The following is a 17,774-nucleotide window of genomic DNA, read 5'->3' as shown; positions in this document are numbered from 1 at the left end:
TGGCGTCATTTTAGTGCCAAAATTCTGCGCGCAAAAAAATTATAATTGCGCACAGTTAAACCACTCGCGCGTGGTCTCTTTCTGCGCGCGCGCGGTCACTTTTTACGCGCGCGACATCACTCTTTGTTTGCGTGCGATCTCTTTCTACACGCGCGGTGACATGTCTGATCTGTCTGCTCGCGTGGTGGTGTTGAGTTTTGGCACTCAGGGGCCGGGCTTTGAGTTGACGCCACTCAACCCCCTCTCCTTTGTGATTGGTTGCTCTAAACGTCTACTGTCTTCAAATGGGTCTATTACTTTTGTGATTTATGAAACTTATCAACACATCACCAGCTCAAAACAAAGAAAAAAAAAAGCAAAGTACTTCACTGATCCTGGCATAAAATCAAATGAAATCTGAGAGAGAGGGAAAAAGACAGAAAAAAAGCAGAAAAAATTAACTATAAATTTAGTACAGATATAATTAAATAACAGATAAAAACTGAACAACATAATTAAATAGTTTAAATATTATTTAAAACAGATATAATCAAATAACAAATATAGACTAACAGATATGAATTAGATATAATTTACATATAAATCTAAGACAGATATACTTAAATAAATAACAGATATACACTAGCAGATACAAATTAAATGTAATTAAAAAAAATCTGTAGGGGCAAAGCCTATGCTTGAAGCCCCTACGGCTTCTACCCGGAGTTTTTAGGCTGACACGCTGGCACAGGAATTGCATGAATAAGGTGGCTGAGGCGATCGTTTGCTTCATAGAAATATGTCCATTTATTTCCACTACTCACACATTTTACCTCAGAACACGAATCATACAGCGATGGCGAGGCAGCCGCGACAGCGGTCAAAACCGTGTTTCCTCTTACGGGCAGCAACACCTGTCAGGCCGTGATTACTTCCTATTTATGGCTTCCGGTGCTAATTGGCTCCAACACACCAGCCCCTAATTGTTACTGGTGCATAAACATAACAATTCCAACATAGATTATTGAAGGAGCCATAACATAAAACAACTTAAATCATAATATAAACCATAGCTGGTTATACTTCATGCAATAAACACAGCTTAGTCACAGGTCTTTCCATCACACTAGTTTTCGTCTGTAACTTGACAGAGAAATTGACCCCATTTGCCATGACAACTGTAGTACTTTGCACCACGAAAACCCGAGACATCCATGATGACGTGAATAACACCACCAGCTGCAAGATTCCTTTTCCTCTGCTGAACCGATAAAGAGCATTTATGCACACATCAGTATTCTTTGAGTCTTACATCCTTTGGCATCCAGACTGCTTATGTTCCATCTCCAAAGAACAGGTTTTCCCCAATTTTTCCTCCATTCAATTCTTTACATCAATGTGACGTTTGGTGATTGCCTTTTGCTTTCTCTGAAGTTCAGACCTCCTTGTGCGGTCCTCTTCTTTCGCTTTCCTTCTGCTTTGCAACTCGGCTCTCAGTTTGTCTAGCACAGCTGCCAGGTCCTTGAAACATCTTTGCACCTGCTTCAGCTGGAATCGCAAGTCGACCGTGAACTTCGTGTCTCTGACAGCATCATCCTCATGTCTGCAACTGATCTTGTACACCTGACTGGAGAAGCAGCTCCTCTCTGTGTCGATCTTCTTATAAACGTCTGCAAGCTTCAGGTGAACATCAGTTGATTGTGATGTTGCTTCATTCAGAAGGAATTTCAGATGACTTTTGTCCTGCAAGCTGAGTTTTTGCAGGAGGGCATAATGGCGCTCATCTTTAAGCTCTTTATTAGTGACATCCAGGCGTTTCTTGAACAACACACTTGGATGCGCTTCAATCTGCTGCTTCTGTTTCAGATTGCTGTGGGCCACTTTCTTCTCTGGAAACATGACTGGTGACTTCTGCTTCTCAGAAGACACCTGTACAGCTTCTGTTCTTTCCTCATTGTCTGCATCAATACAGAGTTTCACAGCTCGCTTCAGAGAAGCATATCCCTTTTCAGTCACCTCATTGACGTACGCTGAATGTTTCTTGTACAGCTCTGGAATTTTCAGAAACTTCTTCAGTCCATGAAGTCTATGCTTTTCCATAGCAAACTGACTTGGAAGTTGAACATCAGGTTCTTCGAATGGAAACTTCGAGGAGTACCTCACATCCTGCACCACTGCAGAGGGTTCCATGCCCACTGATGTCTTCTCATTGAAGTCATGTTTGCCTTGATTGTTCAACAGGTGTTCGAGCGTCGTCACAGAAATCCTGTTGACAACAACAGAAGAACGTTTCGCTTTACTGCTTTCGCCATTATCACCTAAAGGACCATTAATGACCCAGCCCAACACTGTTCTTATAGCGTACGGGCCATCTCCACAGCTGTTGACAATCTCCCATGGTTCCAATAACTTGGGAGCGTTGGTACCTATCAACAAGTCAACATCAGCGTTTATGTTGTGGATACGTATCTTAGACAAATACGACCATCTTTTTAAGTCAGCAGTGGTGGCGATGTTATCTGGAGAGGCTGATATTTGCTTCTGTGTAAGGATCTCTGGCAAAGAATAGAATTTATTAGCTTCCAGCCCCGACACTTCCAGACCGACCACAGAACAGGACGGAACAAGCCTTTCCTGTCCCATGGTTTTTAGCAGAAAATGAGTTCTTGTTCCCGTCATCTTCAACCTTCGCATGAGATTTTCAGAACAAAAGGTTGCCGTACTGCCAGAATCTAAAAAGGCATAAGTCTTTATGATCTCATTTCCCTTTGCTGATTTAACCTGTACTGGAATGATGGAAAGTAAGCATCTCTCTTGACCAGCCCCTGTACGACCACACAGCTGAGGAGGAACCTGTAATTTTGTCTCTGATAAACCAGTTATTTGTTCACACTGTTCGCTTGGCTTTTCGATGTGAAGCAGAGTCGGATGCTGTTGTTCACACACCTCACACCACAAGCGTTTGGTACACTCACGGCTTAAGTGACCAGAGCACAGACACCCAAAACACACTCCTTTTTCCTTTAAGAAGTGGATCTTTTCTCTGTGCTTCTTTTTCTTAAATTGATTACACTTCTCCAACAGATGAGAGCGTGAACAGTAAAGACAACTCAAGACCTCCTTTTTCTTGACATTTGTAACCAGTTTCTCATCCACGGCTTCCACAGTCGCAGCAAAGGTGCTTCCTTTCATTCTTATCTTTGACTGAGGTTTCATGTTGAGATTCTTCACACCAACTGTGGGTTTTGAGGCATATTCCAGATCTCCAAAGATCGGATCAGACAGAATTCTTACATGTCTTTCCAAAAAGGAAACCACATCCACAAAATGAGCCCTGTCGTTTGTGGCTTCAAAAATATCATGTGCTTTGCATCTCCACTGATCCCTGAGTTTGAATGGTAGCTTTGACACAAGCAGTTTCATGCTGGTCGGCATGTCCAGCTCTATCATGTAATCCAGCTCCTCCATAACATTACAGCAACCACGCAAGAACATGGCATAAGCTTGCATGGCTTTGCGATCTTCAGCTCTTATAGCTGGCCAGGCTAGAGCCTTCTCAATGTACGCTCTTGCAATCTTATATTCATTGCCAAAATGTTCTTGTAGCAGAGCTTTCGCGACGATGTATCCACTCTCAGGAGCCATGTGCTGACAGCTTCTAACCAGCTCCTGAGGTTGTCCTGCTGTAAACTGTTCCAGATAGCACAAGCAGTCAGCTCTACTGGCTTTGTCCTCAACACCTTGTTCAAATGCTTTAATGAAGGCTTTGTACTGGAGTGGATCACCTTCATACACCGGAATGTCCCGTGCAGGCAGGGACAGTAGACGCTGCTGATTTACAAGAGCGCTTGTGATCTCATTTTGTCTATGCATGATGGTTACAACGTCTCCAGCAGGTATTTGATTGTTTTGCAGTTGATCCATACATTGAGCGTCTGCTTTATTTAACCAAGCTGCTGTTGCACCAGGTTGTGAAGCTTTTGTTGGGTTTAAAGATCTTTGTTGTTGTTTGTCAGCACACATATTCAGCACATGTCTTTCTTGAGTGTCCGTTCTCTTAGGTTTTGTGACCATTGCTGATTGTTTCTTCTCTGTGTGCGTTTGTTTTGAAGCTGCAGGTTAATATTCCTTTGTCATAGGGTCAAGAGTGTTGCTTGTTGTCATTTTCCTTTTCTCCTTCTCCAAGTAAGAGTTCATGCCATCTGCTGATCCATGAGAAGAACTACTTTGATCCGAGAACTGCAGAACTTCCAGCTTAGCAGTGGAGGCAGCCAGCTCGGTTTCCAGTTCAAGCTGCTCTTTTTTCCGTCTTATTTGTTGTTCTTGTTCCTCCAGTGCATATTGTTGTTGCTCCTTTTTCCTCCTTAGTTGTTGTTCTTGTTCCTCCAGTGCATGTCGCTCCTTTAATGATGACATGCGAGCGAGAAGTGCAGCTCTCTCGGCAGCAGCTTTAACTCGTGCAGAGGAAGTTGTGCTTGACCTGCAGCTGGATGTACTCTTGTTCCTGATTTTACCCGCATTCGAAACACTGTCGTTGGGATTGATGTCATCCTGATGAGACACTCTCCCCTCATGACTGACTGCATCACTTTCACGCACACCATCACCTGACAACCAGCCCTGAGTGTTGACAATAAACTCATCATTGAACATCATTTTCGCTTTAAACCATATTTCATGTCGCTCTTTCTCAACATGTGGCAATAAACTCAAAACAGAACCATGAATTAACCTTATTTCAATACATAACTTAAGTAAATGATCAAGACCACTTTGCACATCTCCCACTTTGCATTCTTGCATCCAACCTTGTATCTTGTCTCTTAAATGAGAAGCTTTGCTCAGCTTACTTTTTCTGTCATGCTGCAAACACTCCAATTTATGTGCAAGAGCTTTGGCAGAAAGCTTTGGCACTCTTTTAGTCAATTGTGTGTCACTATAGCTGGTCACTGCGTCCAGTGCACCAACTGTGGACACGTTCACACCAGAATGTGTGTCTTGCACGACGCGCTTTTCCATTTAAACAAAATAGTCAGAGTCAATCAACAAAAAGAAATGCTGCAGCGTCGTTGTGTTTTGTTCATTTGCTTCCACAACCAAGGTTTGGGTTTATGCAAGTAATGTGTGCACACTAAGTTCTATGGCCAATTATCATATGGTAGCGCTCTCCATACCTTGTCCAGAAGAGTCAGCTCCATGATCGATTCAAAAGAAATCCCACGGCGTCCTCAGCGCTGCACAATTAAAGAAAGGCACACCTGGCTCCTTGCCAGGCTCCGTCTCCGACGCTCACTGCCGCACCGCAGCGGCCGCTCGCCACCCCGCTGCCCGGCTCCGCTCCTCCACGGCCTCCGTGCCCAACGATGCCGCGAAGCGGGGCTCCTCCACTCCGGTGTCCTCTCCGGCAGATGAGCAGATCAGGCGTGGTTGATGTGGCGTCCGCCCCTCCGGTGTCCTCTCCGGCAGGTGAGCTCCGCAGCGCCGCGGTGACGCACCTCCACTCCGGCGCGCTCTCCGGCAGGTGAGCAAACCTGGCTCCGCTGATGTGGCGTCCGCCCCTCCGGTGTCCTCTCCGGGAGGTGAGCTCCCCAGGTGCCCCTGTGGCACCTCCACCCCGACGGGTGAGCTCCTGCGTGCACTCCCCAATCGTGCACTCAGCCGCGTCTCTCCTGTCTGGTGCGCTCTCCGACACCAGTGCGGCGCGCTGACAGGTGTGCTGCTCACAGCGTGATCCACATGCGGCTTTCCACCAGGACCATGAGTTCTTAGTCCAGCGTAACCTCCTTATGAGGAAACGGTTTTGACTTGAATGTAGGGGCAAAGCCTATGCTTGAAGCCCCTACGACTTCTACCCGGAGTTTTTAGGCTGACACGCTGGCAGAGGAATTGCATGAATAAGGTGGCTGAGGCGATCGTTTGCTTCATAGAAATATGTCCATTTATTTCCACTACTCACACATTTTACCTCAGAACACGAATCATACAGCGATGGCGAGGCAGCCGCGACAGCGGTCAAAACCGTGTTTCCTCTTACGGGCAGCAACACCTGTCAGGCCGTGATTACTTCCTATTTATGGCTTCCGGTGCTAATTGGCTCCAACAAAATCTAAGACAGATTTATAATGAGATGAATAACAGATATACACTAACAGATATAAATCAAATATAATTTACATATACATTTCAGACAGATAGCCTTGATGGCTCCATGAAAACGTTTTTATTCCTTCTTTCTCCTCCCAGGAAACAGCCAGGTCTCCTCCACAGTAATCAAATCACTGTATGGAGGTTATGTTATGTGAATTTTACTCCTCAATTTTCCAATTCTGCCACCAAACGATGACTACCTGCCCTACTTAACCTCTGATTGGCTCTGACCGGAAGACAGTAGACGTTTAGAGCAACCAATCACAAAGGACAAGGAGTTGAGTGGCATCAACTCAAAGCCCGCCCCCTGAGTGCCAAAAGGCAACACCACCGCGCGAGCAGACAGCTCAGACATGTCACCGCGCGTGTAGAAAGTGATGTCGCGCGCATAGAAAGTGACGGCGCGCGCGCAGAAAGAGACCACGCGCGCGGAGAGGCATGGTGAGCGCACAGAAGAGTGGTTTAACTGTGCGCGATTATGATGTTTATGCGCGCGGAATTTTGGCACTAAAATGACGCCATATGAGACTGCCTGTACAGAATCAGGGCACATTGGCAATGACACTATTGTATTCCTAAATAATCACGATATTATGGTTTGAAAAGAACTGACCATTTTAACTACTAAAAGTGGGCAGCCAATTTATTTGAGCAATCCACAAAAAAAGTCTTGCATTTATTAAGTAAGCAGTACTTAAAATTATCTTTGACTGGTGACAAACTATAAATTCACTCAAAGCAATATAGTTTGTTGGTTAAATGTACTTTGTAATGACGTTGCCATAACTTAAAAAGAGTAATGCAAACTTTTGCGTTGATTTTTTTGTTGAGTCTACACATTTCTTTCTAGAGTGTGAATACTCACTTTGCGACGGCTGTCATTTGCTTCTGGTTGAACAGCATGCAGTGCAGCTCCAACTCTGCGTTCTGTCACATGGATACCTTTACTTTTGAGGTACCCACACATCATCCTCCGACCGTAAGTCTGCCCCGTCTAATAAAGTAAGAATAAAAGGGTTGAGGACAATACAAAGGCATGGATTTGACAACATTTGTGGTAAAATCACAATTATAATAACACAGGCTTCTGGTTGTTACAATTCCCAAACCTAGGATGGGAAAGCGTTCAATTATCATGCTCCTCCACTGTGGAAGCGGCTCTCTGTCTCGGTTAGGGTTGCTGACGCCCTCTCTATGTTGAAGACTTGAACAAAAACCTTCCTCTTCAAAGCTTATAGTCATAGCACAGGCTACTGTAAGTTCTGCTGCTATAGCTTTAAAATGCCAGTGTCGTTTTGTTTTACACAGATGCGTACCTGAACGCCTCATTGCCTTGCAGAGACAGACAGCAATGGAGATGATGTTCAGAGGTATGCGTTCATTCGACGGAAAGTGTGCAGTTTTACGTTGAATCACTTTATTCTGATGTTAATTTTTAAATCGGTGTGTATTCATAGATATTTTTCATGAGTTTGCATCTATCTATTTGCCTCCATCTGTTCAGCTCATGTTACTGTTGCACACTTGAAGGAATGACCCGAATCGTGTGGGTTTTGTAAAGATGAGCTTTGATGAACATTTTCTGAAAAACACGACACATGGCTGTCACCTCTGTCTGGGTGCGTTTCACATCATTGGCCTAGACAGGTTTCCAGAGGGCCACACTCACTTTTGGGGATACTCCCTCTGGTGGTGAAGCAGGGGTACAAGCCTATGTGTCTGTTATTTGATGGGGGTGGTAATACAGTTTTAGGGAAAAAGAGAAATTGTAATGGGAAGAACTAAAAATAAAATAATAATAGCATGGGGGGGGGGGGGGTAGCCTATGTTCCCCTTACATTACGCGAATTTGCCAGTTACCAGCCATTACATAGCTACATAAATGCTACCCTTGAAGTTGGGACTTCATTAGAACTTCGCATCATATCTGTCACATTTGTCACTTTTGAGGATCGTTTGAGTATTAAGGAAATCTCACTCGCATGTACTGCTCATCTGTACAAATAACAGCTATTTAAACAACTAGTTCAAGCTCCTGTCTGGAGTTTTGAACGAGAGAGATTTTTTTTAATCCAATGTCTCGAGGTTCTTCCCTCCCTCTGCTTTTATTAGCGACCAAGCCACGCCCCTTTAATTGTGCACGCTGTTATCCGTCGGGTGAAAATGAGAGCCTCCGAGTCCTACAGCATCCTACATGTTTAGCTGTTTACGGTGGATGTTCAGCAGACAGTGGATATATCCGAGGTAAAAGCGGGCCGGCTGCTGCAGAGCTAACTCTCCTCTGCCTGGGTGCTCTCTGGCTGTTCCACACTTTGATTGACAACAAGAGAATGCGGAAGCTCGAAACCTATTGGCTGAAGCTGACCTGCGCTTTTTCGGATAACATGGGGGTCTATGAGACGAAGGCGGGGCTCATAAACAAATTTTTATATTGCTTTATGCTAATATTATATTGTAGTATCGAACCAGACTGACACATTTAAGGTCTGTTGAAAAATTATACATACATTGGAAAGGAACGGAAACTCCGGACACGAGCTTTAAGTAGCCCAGACTAGGCAAATTTCTCATCCTTGAATGGACATCATATTGTGTCTTCACCTGACACAATGAAGCGATTGCTTTACACTTTATATCCTCCCCTGACTCCACTCTGAGAATCGATCGTTAGTCAATTCTGAATAAATAACAACCCTACAACTTTATTTTATTGATGTCATATTATAACAATGTAAATGTCATTGCCTCTTTCACTCACTGTGTAATTTCAAAATTAAGAGGAAACCTATGTTAATGTGCCTTGGCGATGCAGCTCTTCTTGGCTTTCTGTAGTACAGAACACAATCTTTGCCTGTATAAGCAGACTTTCACTCCTGCCCTCGCTGTCAGTCCTCCTGTGTCCTAGCCATGGCCCTATACATTTTTGTCGTAATGTAAACCTTTTTAACCGTCGAGTAACACTCATACAGAGTTATTGCTGCATTAAAACGTAAATGAAAACAGACTCGGCTACTTTGACATTGAGCTCATAAGTATTACAACAACATTCTTGTCTGTGCAGTTTCCCTAAATGAACGACATAACAAAATAGTACAATATTTCTATAAACTACTTGACTTGCTATTTAAAAAATACAGGCTAAAGGTAGGACTATTTCCATGCCTATACTTTTCACTTACCTCTTGAACAGCTTTCATAACCGCGTCCTCCAGTTGTGTGTTGGACACCAGGCCATTTCTTCGTATGTTCCATTTGGAACACATTGTTTTAATATTTGCAACCGATGTACCTTTAGCTATGCCCATGGATACTAAAGCACATGATATTTCGCTGTAACTCTTTTTGTTCTCTATCAAGTCTCGAATAAAGTCATAATGATCTTCCAGAGACATCCTGATCCAGCAGTTTGAGTGTAGTTTCTGTTGTTAAAGTGCGGTAAAAATGAAATAACGCGCCAAGCTTTGGCGCTTGTATGATCTCCGACTTACATGATGCATTACTGCCACCTATCTTTCAGGGTGCCTTATTACACAAATACAAAAGCTTAATGTTGCCATCCATGAAACGAATATAAACCATCCACAGTAAATTGTACTGACGATGTGTAGGCTATCATTACCTCCGCCAGGAGGTTATCATGAATTTTTTAAAGGATTGTTTATCATAGAGAGATAGGGAGTCTTTCACATGGGTGGGCAGGCCCACCGACAGGGGTTGACAGACGCCTGGTTCACACACGACGCGCCGCTACCGACGGAAGTGGGAAGCGATGCCCACCGAGTCAGATCGGCGCCACTGTTAACCTGTCTAAGACGGTTCATACAGAAGACGCGGTGGACCGCCGCGTGCGTAGCGGCGCGAGCCACATTCGCTTCTCTGTATTTTCTCCGCGAGCTGCGCGCTGTGCACCGCAAGTTTTAAAGCTGGACAGAGCAGATTGCACCACACAGGAAGTCTGGAGCGGAAAATACGACATAATACGGTCATTTTCTAAATTACAATGAAGTAAAAGAACATAAATTACGATGCTTTTCGGTTTTCCTTTTCAGAAACACACACACACACACACACACACACACACACACACACACAGGGAGGGAGGGAGGGTGACAGGGCGACAGAGAGAGGCACCGCACGCTGCAGCACTCCGCTCAGATCACACCCATGATCCCAATGTTGTGTGATTATATATGGTGTTGTTATGGTTGTTGCTGACTGATTTCAGCTGTGGCATACGTCTGCGCTGTATGAGTGCCAATTTCTAGTTGTTATTGTTGTTACTACATAATCTTTATAAGTAACTTCCAGTCAAAGTGATGTTTAGGTACTGTCAACCGTGTATACATAAGGGACTGTGGCGGTTCACACTCACACCTATGAAAGCATAGGCTACATATTTCTGCTCTATGTTCAGGCTAACATCATTGCTCTGTGACTTCTCTTTAGTTTACATCAAAGTGTAAACATATTGCGTCTACAGGTAATTTAAATACATTTTGTTTTCATCATTAATGTAGCATACTGTCAGTGTGAAGGCTACTCATGAGGCTTAACGTCAAATGTAAATCATGTGTTGATGGGAATAAAATTTTAATTTTCAACTGTAATGCACATCGTATCCACAGAACAGTTTAACCTATCAACATCTGCAAAACATCACAGCTACCTGAATGTCTGAATAACTTTGTTATGGTGTGAGGCCAATGTTAGGTTATTACATAAGGAAGACTTTTATGTTCCAGTGCATCACAATACCCACAAAATTTTCAAAACGTCTTGTATGTTGAGGGAATTTGAAATTCAGTACACAACTCTGTATTCACAATTTTTCGACATCTTAAGTACCTTTCTCAAATTAATACTTCTGTGTAATAGCATGCTAAATCCTGTTATCTATTAATTGTGTTGACAGATGGAATAGGCAGCAAGATGTTTGAACGTTCCTTTATTGGCACGTTTAATCTCTGTTCAGAGGTCACAGCAAAAACACACCAATGCCAGATGCAACACATTATAATGATCTTAGATTGCACGATAACTAGTTGATCTCACTGGCATGTTACAAAGTACGTAGAATAAAATACATCTCACTTCTGAGATGAGATGTACTCAGCAGTGCTACTATTGCAACAACACATCATCAGAAGGGTAACACTAACCTGTCTCACGACGCTCTAAACCCAGCTCACGTTCCCTATTAGTGGGTGAAAAATCCAACGCCTGTTGAATTCTGCTTCACAATGATAGGAAGTGCCGACATCGAAGGATCAAAAAGGGACGTCGCTATGAACGCTTGGCCGCCACAAGACAGTTATCACTGTGGTAACTTTTATGACAACTCCTGCTTAAAACCAAAAAAGTCAAAAGGGTCGTGAGGCCACTTGTGGTTCATTTCATTCTATTTTGAAACATATAAGTTAACTCTTTCTAGGTGGTATTCTTCAAATTAAAAATAATTCACATCATGACATACTCAGGAGCCCAAGGTGCCTCATTATTTGATGGTGGAAGCCATAACTCATATTCCACTCCTTTTCTCTATCATCTGACAGTGAGGTGACGTACCAAGGTGAGGGGCATTAGGATTTACAAAAACAAACCTGGATACACTACTTTACCTGTAAGCTTTCTATGCTGTGTTGCTGTTATGCACTCTTTATTTACACCTTTTAATCGCTTCATCTGTACTGATGCGAAAGTCATTGTCTTTAAAGCTTGTATAAAGTTTGTCATGGGCAACTCACCAACAACATTTATTTAACAGGTTTATGATTTTTAAAGGGCTTTGTGTGATTTGTGCAGGTATTGCAAGTTCTTTCTGCTCTGTTCTATGGTTTTCTGTTCCAGAGCTACAGAACCAGGAAAAGAGAAATTCTGTTCTGTGTCAGCATGGCTTTTACATTTCAAACTGTAAAGATACTGGTACGTTGGCATTGCAGAGAAGAGCTGTGCAGGTCTTCTTGTTGGCTGAGCTGCTCCAATGTCAACAGAAGGGTCACCAATGTTGTCCATTAATGACACCTGTAAAAATGTGACAAAGAAAAATGATTCGCATTAATTTGCTAAGATTTTTTTTTTTTTACAGAGTTTTACAGAGTTTTAAGTTCTCATGTGGTTCTGTAATTTGTTTATTGGCAAAGATTTAACCGATCTTTTTCCGATACACATTACATTGCGGCTGACCGTGCACGTTGTCCCCAGAAAAGAGCTTCAAAATGCTGCTACATGTCCTTTAACTTAGCATTTTTTGCTGTGTGTGCGCATGCGTGCGCGTGTGTGTTCCATTACTAAAACCTTTATAAAGCCGTGAATACGGTGTTTCAAATTAACTGGTGTCCTTGTTACCTGGTGACCGACTTCCTTTAGCATTTCCTGCTGCTGCTGCTAGTAGCCGCAGATGTTGAAATCAGACTCATAAAAGGTCTGACACGACTTTTTGTCTGGTTTTTAATATCTATCAGCAACAAGGGATGTGAAAGAAACCCAGTCGCCAGTTAAAAGGGACTCAGTTATTCCAAAACACCGGCTCCGCTCCGGTTTCGCGACACTCCTCCTCCGCTAGTTAGCTGCTGCGTTCAGGTGACTGGAGCTGCTGCGGAAAAGTGAAACTCGGTCGTTAACACGAAAGCAGCGGAGACAGCTGGACTCAGGAGGGACTCAGGAGACACGTGAAGGAAGCGAGGACAATTTGCACAAAGGAACGGCTCTCAGACAACTGAGAACCGGCTCTCGTCGTTCACTTGAAACAGCCGTTCAAACGAACGACTCGTTCATTGTGTGGCGAGATGAATCAGGTAAAAGGAAGCCAGACAACGCCACCTTGGGACTTGCACCCAAGGAAATAACTAAAAAGTAATGATTGGCGAGGACACTCGGGTTCGTGGCTTAAGAAGCAGGAGACGTGGGTTCTGGCCAACAGAAAATATCTTTATTAAATACCAAATTTCAAAAACACATTCACTCTCTTTAAAAGACGGGGAAGAGGGGGAGCCCAAACAGGAGCTGAGGCTTACCGGTGGGACACGGGTAGTAAAGGGAATGAAGGCCTCGGAAGGATCACCCCAGACACACGTGGACACTCTCACTCACTGAAAATAAAGGTGAACACACTCAAACAAAAAGGGGTGCGCAGCACATCACACGGGAGGGAGACCCACCACCCAGGGATACCGATGCCGCCACCGTCGTGCTCAGCTTCTGAAAGGGAGGGAAAAAGACAAGGGGAGTTAAAAAGGGTTTTTCCCTCGCATTCATGCATTCAAACAAAAAAAGAATTAACTGAATGAACTAAACACAAGTGGGAGGGCAGCCACAACTCACAAGTAAAATAAATAAATGCAAACCAGTAACTGTCACACCCCAAACAAAAACAAAGGTAAATGGAAAATAAAGAATGAACACACAATTAAATAAGGAAACAATAACCAAAAGAACAACAAAATATACCAACACCTAACCCAAATACACTTAATCAAAAGAAAAGATGATAAAGTAAGCGGATCGCTTCTGTGTATTCCTGGCGTCCCACAAGCGTGTAATCAGCTCGGTCAGGAAGCCAGCAGGTCGACAGGGGTGCAGCAACCTGCAGACGGCGGACTTCCAAGGAGCAGAGGCAGTCCAGGCGTATTTATGGGTGCCAACACTGGACTTCGAAGCCACACGGAAGGACAAAACAGCTGGCGGGCTCCACGGCAGATTAGCCAGCCGCTCCTAATAAGCAATAAAAAGGGCAGTCATACACCTGCACGAACCAGCTAAGAATATGAGGGTGTCTAGACTGCGTACCTGGCAAACAAACATTTTACTGACACGCCCAGTAGGAGAGGTGGGGAGTCTGCGACCTCCCTACAGCCACCTAAACACAAACAGCTGATTACTGCCAGCTGATCATGACAGTAGGGCTGTGCCTCCAGAGGGAGAGCTGTACTCACTCATCTAGCAGCAAGTTGACACCCAGATGAAGGGGGAATTGATCCCCAAACGCGGCCCAACAGGTAAGCACAGCTCGCACGGTTCACACCAGGAAGTGAGAAAGCCCAGGGGCGGGGTCTACTCCAGACTCAGCGGCAGAGGCTGCACCAGTGAGAATGGCCCTCTTTTATCCACAACTCCCCCTGGCGGGATTGGTTAATTATTACAAGCCAGGAGAGGGCCTCCTCCTGCTACAGTCGAATGTCGCAGCACTACGAGGGGAGCACATGTGTTTCCTCCCGGTTCCATAGCTGCGGCGCACCAGCCTAATTTACTGGTATTTTTTTTCAGCGTGACAAATACCATGTGTGCCGTGACTGCGTGACAACACACCGAAATGCGTGACACTTCAGAGCCCTGCTGCTGCATCGTGTTGTCAGACATGAGAACGTCCACGGTCCGCATTTATAACAGCGCTCACAGACGTCTGCAGCTTTTTGCGTAGTTTAATGAGGCGGAGCGTACCAGCGTATTTTGATGTCAAATTGCATACCTGCTATGCAAAATGCGTACAGGTTGGCAGGTCTGCAGGAAAGGATTTTCAAAAACCCTTTCCAATCCAACACCGTCAATTGTTACCTCAACTTGCGCATTCATGTCTATCTTACTTTTACCAAATACTATAAATTTAGTTTTTCTGAGATTCAGTGATAATTTGTTAGTGTCAAACCACAGTTTCAGCTTACACATTTCCGCTGAGACAACATCCAACAGCTGCTGTAAATTTCCCCAGAACAAAAGATATTCGTGTCGTCTGCAAAAACAACCAGTTTCACAATACTAGATACTTTACATATATCATTAATATATAAAGTAAATAATTTGGGTCCCAGAATTGAACCTTGCGGCACACCACATGTAATATCCAAGCTAGTTGATCTGTATTCACCCATTTGAACAAACTGTTGCCGGTTTCCAATATAGCTACTCAACCAATTATACCCTACCCCTCTAATCCCCATCCTTTCCAACTTATGCAATAAAATACCATGATCAATTGTATCAAACGCTTTCTTCAGATCAATAAAAATCCCTACTGCATATTTCTTATTGTCAATTGAACTTGTTAATTCTTCCACTAATTCCATTAAAGCCATTGAAGTTGATCGGTTTGTTCTGAAACCATACTGGCAATCCATTAATAGTTGATGCTTCTCAATGAAACTGTCCAAACGTATAACAAATATTTTTTCCAGAATTTTTGAGAATTGAGAGAGTAAGGAAACTGGCCTATAATTAGTGAAAAGATGTTTATCACAAGCTTTGTACAATGGGATCACCTTAGCAGTTTTCATTTTACAAGGGAATGTGCCGGATTTGAAAGACAGGTTACAAATGTACGTTAATGGATCCGCAATAGCAATAATTACTTTCTTAATCACCATCATATCAATGCCATTCCAATCTTTTGATGTCTTATTCTTGAACTTATTGACAATATTAATTATTTCATTTCTATCTGTATCCCTCAAAAAGATTGTATCTGGAATTCTTTCACCTAAGTTCTGAAAAACATCTCCCCCTTGTGAAGGTTTTATTTGTCTTGCTAGTTCAGGTCCCACGTTCACAAAGAAATTGTTAAACCCCTCAGCCACATCATTCATGCTGGTGATAGCTTTTTCATTATCAATAAAAAGATCTGGGTAGCCTGAGTTGGTTGTTCTATTTCTGATAATTTTGTTTAATATATCCCAAGTACCTTTAATGTTATTTTTGTTCTTTTCTAGTATAACATTATAATAATCTTTCTTACGTTTCCTAATAATATCAGTTAACTTATTTTTATATGTTTTATATTTGGTTTCTTTATCACTAGTTCTGTTTCATAAAATCTCTATATAAGTTATTCTTTTTTTTACAGGCATTTAACAGTCCCCTTGTGAACCAGGGCTTATCAGAACAGTTTGGTTTCTTCCTCCATTGTCGCAAAGGACAGTTTTTGTCATACAGCAGTAGAAATGAATTTAAAAAAGCATCATATGCTGAGTCAACATCCTTCTCTTCATACACATTCCTCCAGTCATGGGATATCAACTCGGTTTTAAATGCATCAAGAGCTTCATCCGTTCTTACTCTCACATAGCCCATACTATTCCCAACCTTCTTCATGCTGTAATCACAATTGTAAATTACAAAAACTGGCAAATAGTCACTGATATCATTCAATAATAATCCACTCACTATATTATTTTTCATGTTATTAGTAAATATATAATCAATTAATGTAGCAGAGTGACACGTTATTCTACTAGGCTTGGTGATAATAGGACATAAAGCCATGCTATAGATAGCAGCAACAAATTCATCCGCTGATGAAAGCTTGTTAGGATTAAGTAGGTCAATATTGAAATCCCCACAAATGAACATGAATTTTTGCTCCATCGTTGTAAACGTGTCTTCCATCCAATTCTGAAATACTTCAATGCTGGAGCTAGGAGCTCTGTAAACACAGCTGACAATAATATTTTTCTTTTTTTCCATAACAATCTCTATGGTTATACATTCACACACATCTTCAATAGGATCAATAGAAGATAATTACTTCTTGATTCCAGAGCGAAATTGCTTGTATGACTGGTCCACACCAGTGTTGTCTGGCCCTGTTCCTGCAGAGCCTCTATCCAGCAGCTTCCAGCTCAGTCTCTGCTTCAACACACCTGAGTCTAATGACTGTGTCCTCAGCAGCTCCCAGCAGAGCCACTAACAGCCTGTTACTGCAGCAGGTGTGTTGAAGCAGGCTGGACTCCACTGAGCCACACAGAGTAGAGAGACTGAAAATATGCTTCTACCTAAATAAAACTAACTGAAACACTATTAAACAGTCATGTGTGTGAAGTTTGATTCTCACCTTAATCCAAAGGCAGAGGCAGACAGTTGTCTGTGCGAAGAAAGACATGAATTAAACCTCTGGTAAGCAGGAAACAGATGCAGAACACTGGTGAAGTGAGCTCTACATTTAAACTTTACTGTTCACAGCTGTTGCTAACGGTAACAGCAGTTGATGAGAAATGCTGAAGCCAACCATAAAGCCTGGTTCACACTACAGGACTGTTTCCAGTCTTCCCCGATTCAAAGACACAGTTGAAGACAACAGAAGACAGATTGCTCCAGATCTTCCTCCTAATTAACACCACCAAGTTAGCCACTTAGCTTCTTGTAGCAGCTCCTGCTAGCCAGAGAGTTAGCCGTCATTAACATCATCAAACACACTTTTTGAGACGACGTAACTGTCCTTCATTCAACCCAACTCTGCTCTGGAGGTTAAAGATGCTCCCTGAAGTCAGTGGAACTGAACCACACGGTGTTTTATGAAGTTTAAACCGAGTTTTTACCGACTTTTTCACGTGAGACGTTCACTTACCTCAAAGCTGCAGCGGAATAACAGGAGCGTGGTGCATTCTGGGAAACTCAGACTGTCATCCGGTGAAGTTCAACTTCTGAGCTTTGTCAACCAAATAAAGTTTTTCTGGTCCAACAAAACAACATGAAGATACAGAAGATGGATATACTTTGTTAAAAATTCAGACAACATGTTCATATTCCTTCTATGAATGTCAACCTTTTATTTGCAGCACTGTAAATGGATGAAATTCTACTGTGTGTTATGAAAATGGCTTTTGTTTCACACATTGTGATCGTCACATTTAAAGTGACTTAAATAAATCGTGTTACACAAC

At 42.9% G+C, this 17,774-nt stretch overlaps 1 long non-coding RNA gene across 1 annotated transcript; it reads right to left on the bottom strand.

Annotated features, from left to right (window-relative positions):
- Positions 1-1,611: 1,611 nt before the first annotated feature.
- Positions 1,612-13,003, bottom strand: LOC115399994 (uncharacterized). The gene is made up of 3 exons (XR_003932760.1): positions 12,893-13,003; positions 8,147-8,165; positions 1,612-1,623 (listed from the first exon to the last, which is right to left on the bottom strand). It is a non-coding gene; the product is annotated as an uncharacterized LOC115399994 (long non-coding RNA).
- Between the last annotated feature and the right edge of the window lie 4,771 nt (positions 13,004-17,774).

Source organism: Salarias fasciatus, chromosome 14, assembly GCF_902148845.1.
Source record: "Salarias fasciatus chromosome 14, fSalaFa1.1, whole genome shotgun sequence".
Lineage (NCBI taxonomy): Eukaryota > Metazoa > Chordata > Actinopteri > Blenniiformes > Blenniidae > Salarias > Salarias fasciatus.
Note: the sequence above shows the minus strand (reverse complement) of the source record. Positions and strands in the feature narration are given on the sequence as shown.